Source organism: Lycium barbarum, chromosome 1, assembly GCF_019175385.1.
Source record: "Lycium barbarum isolate Lr01 chromosome 1, ASM1917538v2, whole genome shotgun sequence".
Classification (NCBI taxonomy): domain Eukaryota; kingdom Viridiplantae; phylum Streptophyta; class Magnoliopsida; order Solanales; family Solanaceae; genus Lycium; species Lycium barbarum.
Genome location: NC_083337.1, coordinates 88,119,668 through 88,130,658, shown reverse-complemented (window position 1 = coordinate 88,130,658; position 10,991 = coordinate 88,119,668).

Genomic DNA, 10,991 nt, shown 5'->3' with positions numbered 1-10,991 from the left:
TGACGAGAATTCATTAAACATCAGCTTTTGAGTTATTAAAAGGAACTTAGGCCTCATTTATTTCATTCTTCATTCATACAACTCAAGAACACTCTAGAACTCTCCAAATACTTCCTCCATAAGAATCCAAGAGAATCAAGGGAAAGCTAAAGATCAACAACACAAAACCTATGAAATCAAGTGCAAGAACACATCAAGGGATCATCTAAGTCAAGTAATTCCCAAGAAGGTGAAACTGGGGTTTTGTTTAAGTGAAGCAATTCAACTTAAGGATTGTTCAACCACTATACAAGGTAAGTTTCATGATTATTCCATGTTGTTTGAAGTATTGGAAAGCTTAGACATTTGAGATGTAGAAGAACATAGAAATAGGTCATTATTGAATGAATAGTGACATGAATGAATGATAGTGGAATTGAACTATGAATATTGGAGTGTTGTGAGTACAAATACGTTATAAATGATGTTTATATCATGAAACAAGCGTTAAACGCATGAAAATGCAAGGGCGAGTCATAAGGCTAATTATGAGGGAAATTGGAGGAAAATGGTGGATTTTGCTAAATGTACGTAAACGACGATTGTTGATTTCGATATTGTGAGTAATGCTATGAATGTTGGGGGTTAATATAAAACATGGAAAGTAGTATGAGCAAAGGAAGCGCTGTCCGACTTCTCCTAGAATTATCGACGCGATCTTATAGTTAGTTTACTAATGTTGATACGAATTCTCTTATGAAGGTAACGACGTGATATCGACGGAGAACAAGCGAGCGATATCCTAGCTAAACGACCAAGGTATGTAAGGCTAGTCCCTTCTTTCTGATGGCATGAATCTTGTAGCACGAAATTCCTATTCTCTTCATGAGTTCCTATAGTCCGAAAGGCTAAGAGTCTAACTCCTTAATGTCTATATAAGATGAGGAATACGATATGATGATACTAGTATAATGATGATGTTAATTATCGCTTACACTCACCTTATGTACTAGTTCCTTCAAGGTGAGGCAGAGTATCAATAGTTGTTCCATAATGTAATCGGGGGATCACGACCTTACGTCACCCCAATAGAGTAAAGTTGATCTTGAGCCTTATGCATGTATTACAATGAGATAGGTATTTTATGATGAGTATATTATTATTATGAGCATTTATGATAAGCATGACATGAGCATTTCACACCGTGCCTAGTTGGCCGGGCAGTCACCGCCAAGGCGGGCAGCTATACGGATACACCATGACCTTCGGGCATGGGCAGACACAGCACTAGTGGGCGGCATGAGATGGTACCCCGGACGCGGGAGGCCTTGACGCGGGCTAATATTATTGATTATCACACCGTTCCGACATGGACGGGCAGCTTGCATATGATGCATATATGTTATGAGGACGAGTATGAGTAAGATGGCACGCATGATTTCCTTTATGATTATCAGACAGATCCAGATATTTCACGTTGATGTTATCACTATATTTTTGATGTTTTCTTTCATTGTTTATGCTTCTCATACTCAGTACAACATTCGTACTGACATCCTTTCTTCGGACGCTGTGTTCATGCCCTCAGGTAGACAGAGAGGAGAGCTTTGCCCAAATCCTCAGTAGCAGTCAGCTGGTTGAAAGCACTCCATCGTCCGGAGGTGCTTAGGATTATCCTTTTGGTATATATGTATATTTTGGGCACGACGGAGTCTTGTTCCGTCCATGTATATACAGTATGTTAGTAGAGGCTCGTAGATACGCAGTGTGGGTTAGATGGTCGTACAAGACGTTTTCATATGCGTGTATATTATTTTGATGGCCGAGAGGCAATTGTATATAAAGTATTTATGCTTGTTAAATTATGATTTTCCTACAACTGGTATGTAAATTGATAAAAGAATATTAAATGAGCAAGATAAGTAGTAGAGTGAGCGGTGCTCGGTAACTAGCTTCGGGTACCCGTCGCGGCCCCTAGCTGGGTCGTGACAGGTATACGGCCCGTAAACTGCCATGTCGTATTTCAACTTCCAAAACATCAACTTTCTGTCAAATGCTTGAATGGTTAAAGATGACTTGAAATTCGGACCGTAAACTGAAATACGGCCCGTAAACTGTGTTCGTAAATCACCATGTCTCAGCCTAACTTTCTGGTTCTGTTATGATTAAATGCGTCCAGGAAATACGGCCCGTAAACTGAAATATGGACCGTAAACTGAGTTTACGACCACTGTGCACTTTCGACTACTGTTCATTTCGAATCAGGTTTTAAGTCATTAAAAAGAGGACTCAAGCTCATTAATTCATTTCATGTCCACACCCTTTCTCTCTAAACCATCTCTCTACATTTATTCCACAAGAATTCAAGGATCATTAGTGATCAATAACATAAACCAAATGAATCAAGTGTAAGAAAACCCATTAAAGATCATACAAGTCAAGAAATCTCATTGGAGATGAACTAGGGTTTTTTCTCAAGTGGAGTATTATCAACCAAGGCTTGTTCCTACAACATCTAAGGTAAGATTTATGATATTTCTATGTTGTTTAAGGTATTTGAGAGTTGAAATACTTGGATTGTAGAAGGGTATAGAAAAATGGGTCATGAATGTGGAATAGTGTCATTTTGAGAAATAGTTTGAATTGAGTTATGATTCTTGATGTATTGTGATGTAAATATGTTATAAATGATGTTGAGAACATGAGATGAGCAATGTATGATAATGGACGTCGTCGTGCGTTGTCGCCATGGATATGGATGATTGAAAGTAAGTCTAGAATATGGATAATGTGGATGAATTGTCACACCCTAATCTACTTAGGGTGTGATGGGCACCCGACCCTTACTTAGGGCCGAGTGAACCCTCTAGATCTTATTACATACATAACCTTTTGGACTTTTAAATCAAATGAAGATGAAACGCATAGCACAACTTTCAGAAATTTTCTTTTTTCGTTGCTTTCAAATCAAACAAAATCTGTAATCATGTAGAACTTATATCATAACACAAATGACACATCGGCTGATGGAGCCGCTTACAGAACTGACAACCAATACCCACAACTCTGTCTGCAAAGTCTCTAACTTCGAACAAAACTTCATAGCACACATACTCTGACTCGGCAACACTCCTGGAACAAATGGAGTTGCCAATCCAGCTGAAGTATCTTCTAGCAATATCCTTTACTCATCTGGGTGTACCTGCGTGGCATGAAATGCAGCCCCCGAAGAAAGGGGGTCAGTACGGAATATGTACGGAGCATGTAATGCATGGAATACAGAAAAAGAGAATCATAACTGAAACAGTGAATTACTAGAATCAAATATGACCTTTTAGAACATCAAAGTACTTGCCTTTTTTAATGAAAATCATGCATATCCATGTCATATATCATATGTACAGATAACGTGTCCCGGCCCTCCAGTGAGGGACTCGGTGGATAAAATCATACATGTCCACATCATATATCACATATGCGTAACGTGTCCCGGCCCTCATGTGAGGGACTCGGTGGATGGAATCATGCATGTCAACATCATATATCATGTGTACATTTAACGTGTCCCGGCCCTCTATTGAGGGACTCAGTGGATACATATAATGTGTCCCGGCCCTCTTTTACGGGTCTCGGTGAATAAAATCATCATATGCCATCCTGGCCACCATCCCCATATCATCATAACATCATATACATATAACGTGTCCCGGCCCGCAAGCGAGAGGGACTCGGTGAACAATGCAGTGGAATACGCACGAGAACATGTCCTGGCCCGGGCTCAGTGAAATCCAAACTGAGGCTTGCACGAACAGAATAATGCGAAACCATATGCACATAAATCAAGACTCGATAGACAAGTATACTTACCGACTCCTGAAGGCTCAGAACAAGTTTCGGGTCAATCCGACTTAGTATGAGAAAGTTATGGACGTTTGAAGTACAGAACCTTCTACGAGCATTTCAGAAGCCATTTTTGGAAAATCGAAGCAATAATCATATCAAGTATCTTTCGGATATCGTATAGATCAAATCAAATATAACTTTTGGAATCATATGTACATATCAGAATATATCAAAGACTCAATGGAATAGTCGAACGTGCTACCATTTGAAAATCAAAACTTTAGTCATATCAATTATCTTTCGAATGCCATTCGGAAACATATCAGACAGAACTTCGGACATCATAGATACGCATCAAAACCATATGAAATAGCTTATAGAATTCTTTTGAAAACATATCAAAAGTGCATAAGAATCATAAACAGACTCGGAATCCAAGAATAGAGTAACCCCGAGGTGCATATCATACCTTATTTGGCTCTAAGACATGCCAAAAGAAAGAAAGGGTAAGCCTTACATACCTGTGTCACGCCTTATTAGCTACGCTTATTTATCCAAGCTTGCTATTCTACATTCAAGAAGATTTTGCATAATCATTAGATTCATTGTCATTTACTTGCCTTAGCTTTTCAAACAAATTCACTTATAACCTGCCGAAATTTCGGCAGCATTTCCCCTGTAAACACATCATCCCCGAGAATCCAACTCGGTCAATTTTATCAACAATAATCCGAGAATTCAACTCGGCCAAATTATCATCAACAACAATACCAACACCCATACCAACAACATCAATAATCAATTCAAAACACATTGTAACGCTAGTAACTCTTTTCTACATAATTCGACAACATTCCATTTATATTCAACTACATACATTCGAACCAACATCAATGCTCACAAGTTCAAGTACTAATCCGAGATCATTCAAACGAGGTTCAGAAATTTAACAAACAATCCACATAATATTCAAGACAACCCAATCAATCTACTACTTCAACCGAAACTTTCCACTTCTAATAGAAACAACAACATATTTCTTTCTTCCAAATTCATAAACTATACCAACAACCCACACATTGACAACATCATTTCCATAAATGCAAGAACCTATCTTAAAGTTCCATTAGCTTCTACAACAAGTCACAAACGACTATAACTTCAATTTGAACCATCAAACTTTCACTTGCATCATAGAACCCACAACACAACAATCCAAAATACTAGATAAAATTAGTTCATCATCCCTACACAATACAATACATACACAGCCAACACCAACACATACACGGCCACAACACAACTTCCATATTTTCATGAATTTCATCCACTTTTACATACTACAACATACATAATCATCCATAACATATAAAAGAAGATTAATTCTTACATTTTCCACTTATCTTCTTTCTTGGCTATAGTTGCTCCTTGCAAGAATAGATGTTTTTCTTGCTCTAATAATTACACCACGTTAAAGAGGACCCTTAAATTAGTAGGAATACTAGAAGAAAATATTTTTTTTGGATCAAAATTGAAGGCTTCCAATTTCTCCCTCTTGGCCGAATGGCCCTCTTATTTTTGGTCTTCTCTCCAAGTTTCTTGATTTTTCTATGATTGAATGATAAATATGACCATTAAGCCATCTTTATGTACATATATAATTTGTCCATGTGGGCCAAAGCCCATCCCAACATAACCGGCCACTTGACCCATTTTTCTCAAGCCCATTTTTTTTTTGTGCTTTGTAATTCATGAAAAATTATTCTCCAAATTCCAAATTTGCCCTTAACCTTCCTCCGTATTTCTATGAGTCATCTTGAGAATATCCCTTTTCACCCTTAGCCTTTCTCAATATTTCCTTACTAATAATACTCATAAATAATATTCGTAACCAACTTGTATATTAAACAAGATCAAAATATAGCTTTGCCCTTAACATCTCACAACTACCTCGAATTATCCGAACGTACAAAATACGAGCTATAAAATGAATAATGACTATCGTTATAGTATTGTGAATGTATTATTGACGTTTGGGAGTTGATATACGCTATGGGGGAATGTCGTATAAATGAAGGAGATGCTGTATGATTTTCTCTAGTTTTAGTCATGTATGCTAGCTATCGATTTCTAATGATAGTATGACTTTAATGAAGGTAGAAACGCGAGTGTTGAAGGAGAACGTGCAAGTGGTAAATAGTTGAACGGAAAGGTATGTAAGGCTAACCCTTCTTTCACAAGGCATGGTTCTTTGGCCAAACGTCTAAATCTTCTATGAGACTATGATATCCTTTAAATGATTTGATCTTCCGAGCTAGTAAGCTCACGATTCTTGATACGCTATGATTGTACTAAATTCCTCGTATGATGAGTAAGCCTATAAAGGTAGATGTGATGAATAACGATAATAGTGATAATGATATTGGTGACGACTATAATGGTAGTAGCGATTACGATAAAAATGACGATGATGATAGTAATTGTAATAGTAAAGATGCTGATGAGCTATCATGCATATGTGTCTATGTATGACTATTATGGAACCCCGAGCTTATGAGGCCGGGTAGGATATGTAAATAAGTATGTATATGATTATGTGACGCGCGCACACCTCTGCAGATGGTACGAATAACCCTGACGCATTAGTAGGGCCAGGTAGATGTGACCCTGAAGCCTTGGTAGGGCCAAGTATATGTGTAACCTTGAGCCTTGGTTGGCCAAGTATGTATGAAACACCGATCCTGCATGGTCGGGTATGCGATGTAAATGCTATGTATATGATATGATTATGTATATATGATATGGATACGAGTATGTATACGAATATGAGTACAAATATGGAATGAATACGATTATGGATACGGATATGGATATATGTACACAAATGCGCATTAGAAATGGAAAGTCCCTATGAAAGGCAAGTAAGTGCCTATGACGATGATATTACCATCTCCCATCTTGTGCTATTTCTCATGTTGTTCATTATGATTCTATATTGACATTGATTATGCTTTACAAACTCAGTACATTCTTCGTACTGACGTCCTTTTGTTTGTGGACGCTGCGTCATGCCCGCAGGTGCATAGGGAGACAGGCTCGATCCATAGCTACATTCTCAGAGACTACATAGCAGAGCTCCATTTCATTCGGAGCCATAGCTTTGGGGTACTTATTCTTTTGTGTACATAATTACGGGCATAGCGGGGTCCTGTCCCGCCTATATGATATGTTATATTCTTCTTAGAGGCTCGTAGACATGTGGATATGGTTAGATATGTCTGGTCTTGTCGGCCTATATTTTGTATATCATTTTGATAGCCTTGTCGGCTCATGTACATTGATATGGCATAGATGCCAATGATGAGATAAGGGCATTATTGTCCAATGGGACTAGCATGATGAATGAATAGAAATGTATGTTTAATTATGTGGCTCACCTAGATGTAAGTGTAAGCCAAGGGGTGCTCGGGTGGGCTAGCATCGGGCGCTCGTCGCGGCCCCCTAGACGGGTCGTGACATTAATAAGGACTTTAAAATTGACTAACAATGAAGCCGAGTATGAGGCTACAATTGCAGGTTTAGAGCTGGTAAAAAGCTTGGGCGCTAAAGTCATCGAAGCAAAATGTGACTCTCTTCTAGTCGTGAACCAAGTTAAGGGGGTTTTCGAAGTAAAAGATGAAAGGATTTCGAGATACTTGGAAAAATCCAAGTGATTTTACATCGATTCAAGGAATGGACCATGTAGCATGTACCAAAAGAACATAATAATGAGGCTGATGCGCTGGCCAATTTGGGTTCGTCAGTAGGAGCGGAAGAATTTAACTCCAATACGGTTATTCAATTGATGAACTCTGCGGTAGAAAATAGCCATGCCGAGATAAACATAAGAAGTTTGAATTGGGACTGGCGCAACAGGTATATTGACTATCTTGAAAATGGGAAGCTGCCATTGGATCCTAAGGAGTCCAGAGCTCTTCGGACCAAAGCGGCGAGATTTTGCTTGATCGACAAAAAATTATATCGTCGATCTTTCTACAGTCCTTTGGCTAGATGTTGGGGCCTGGAGAAACAAATTATGTGATGCGCGAAGTCTACGAGGAGACTTGTGGAAATCATTCAGGAGCAGAGTTGTTGGTCTGGAAGCTGATTAGGGCCAGTTTTTACTGGAATCAGATGGAAGAAGATACAACGAATTTCGTCCGCAAGTACGACGAGTGCCAGCGGCACGCACCGATGATACACAAACCGGGGGAACTGATGCATCCGGTCCTATCTCCATGGCCATTCATGAAATGGGAAATGGATATTGTCGGACCTTTGCCTTAAGCTCCTGGTAAGGTACAGTTCATTTTATTTATGACTGACTCCATGTCCATTTTAATTTCTAAATGGGTTGAAGTGCAGGCCTTTGAGAAAGTTAGAGAAAATGAGGTCTTCATTTGAGATCACATCATCTGTCGGTTCGGTATTTCCACCGATATAACGTGTGATAACGGCCGACAGTTCATTGACAATAAGGTTAATAATTCCATCGAAGTTTTGAAAATTAAAAAGATTTTATCAACTCCGTAGAGTCAACGAATAAAACCATTATTCAGAATCTAAGGAAGCGGTTGAAGGAATCTAAGAGAAATTGGAAGGAAGTTTTGCCGGAAGTACTTTCCGCGTATAGAATGGCCTCAAAGTTAAGCACTGGTGAAATGCTATTTTCCCTAGTTTATGGTGCGGAGGCCTTAATTCCTGTGGAAGTCAGGGAGTCGAGCTTAATATTCCAGTACGCAACGCACGAGTCGAATGACGAAGCTATGGCTGTAAAACTTGGCTTAACAGATGAACTTCGTGAAACTGCGTTAGTCCGTTTAGCAGCACAAAAACAACAGATAGGAAGATATTACAATCGAAGAAGGAATCTTCGACACTTCCAAGTTGGGGACTTAGTTCTACAGAAAGTTAACCTTCACACCAAAAATCCCAATGATGGGAAGTTGAGTCCGCATTGGGAAGGACCGTACAGAGTAGCCGGAATAATTGGTAAAGGCTCGTACCAACTAGAATCTGAAAATGGCCAACAGTTGAAAACAAATTGGAACGTGGAACACTTGAAAAGATATTATTGCTAAGGTATGAAGCGCTAAACCTTTGTGAATTTCTTAAGTTATTTGTCAATTGACCCTTGTAGGTACAGACTGAAACAAAGTTCAAAAGGTTTGAATTAGGTCTGAAAACACGTGTGGCACTCTTTCTCCCTTAGCTCGGTTTTATCCCGAAGTGGGTTTTCCAACAAGGTTTTAATGAGGCAACAATGTACAACGTGTTACTTTCATATCGAAGGCCAGCTAAGTGCTGGGGACTGGGACTGCCCAACATTGACTTATAGTGTTTGACCTCTCCTGCTTCGAACACAAATACTAGGGGACTGTCATACCCTTGACAAGTTTGAGGTAGTTCGATGAAGCCTTGATAAGTTCGAGGTAGCTCGATGAAGCCTCGACAAGTTCTAGGTAGCTCAATAAAGATAGATATTTTCTGTACTGTCTGCTCTAGGATCTGTTGTAAGGGCCAAATGATCAGATGAGCCATGCCCGACTAGTTTAGTTGCTAAGGCAATGGCAGAAAAGTTCGAAGGAGTCTTGCATTAGTTGTTTGTACAAGACATGTTTGAAATGAGAAAAGTACTTCGGTTAAAATTCGTGTCACTTATAATCTTGCATGAATATTTACTTAACATTCTTGAGTAATTAATCTTTGAAGCCTGCGGGCTACCCTCAACCGGGGACTGTCATCACAAAATAGACGGAACAAAATGAAGGCATTAAAGCCATAGTGAGCTGAGCCTAATCTGTAAAGACTTTAAATAGTCCAAAGGGTTAGAAGTAATTAAAACTTCAACCTGTATGCCCGAAGAGATTTGGAGACGTCCAAATTCACAAAAGTAAGGACCTTACATGTCACGACCCTGCTAGGGGCCGCGACGGGTACCCGGAGCTAGCCACCGAGCACCGTTTGGTCTACTACTCATCTTACTCATTTACTGCCTTTTTATTAACTTTGTACACCCATTGTAGAAAAATTATATTTTATATGAAAACATAAATGCTTTTTATACACTTGCCTCTCGACCATCAAAATAATATATACATATAACAACATCTTGTGAGACCATCTAACCCACACTGCGTATCTACGAGCCTCTACTGACAGACTGAATACACATAGATGGAACAAGACTCCGTGGTGCCCAAAATATGCATATATACCAAAAGAATGAGCATAAGCACCTCCGGACAATGGAGTGCTCTCAATCAGCTGACAACTACTATGGATCTGGATCTAGATCACCTCCCTGTCTACCTGTGGGCATAAACACAACGTCCAAAGAAAACGGACATCAGTACGAATATTGTACTGAGTATGAGAGGCATACACAATGAAGAAAGACAACAATAACATAATGAGAATATCAGTACGAAACATCTGGATCTGAATGACAATCATAAGAGAAGTGATGCATGCTGTCTTACTCATACTCATCACCATATCATATATGCATAATATGTAAGCTTCCCGTCCATATCGAAACGGTGTGATAATCAATAACATAGCCCGCGTCCAGGCCTCCCGCGTCCGGGGTACCATCTTATGCCACACACTAGTGGTGTCTGCCCATGCCAAAAGGTCATGGTGTATCCGTATAGCTGCCCGCCTTAGCGGTGACTGCCCGGCCAACTAGGCCCGGTGTGATGAAATCATGACATGCTTATCATAAAATACTTATAATAATATGCTTATCAAAATATACTTGTCATCATACATGCATAAAGACTCTAGCACGACTGCATTCTATCGAGGTGACGTAAGGTCGTGAACCCTCGATTCCATTATGAACATACATAAGCATTCTGCCTCACCTTGAAGGAAATGATACATAAGGTGAGTGTGAGCAATAAGTAACATCATTAACAACATGGCATCATCATATCATATCTCTTTATCTTATATGGGCACTTATGGATGTAGGCTTTCAACTTTCCGGAATATAGGAATTCATGAAGAGGAAAGGAATTCATGCTATAGGATTCATGCCATTAGAAATAAATGACTAGCCTCACATACCTTGTCGCTTAGATACACTATCGATCACTCGTCTTCCTTCGAGGTCACGTCATTAC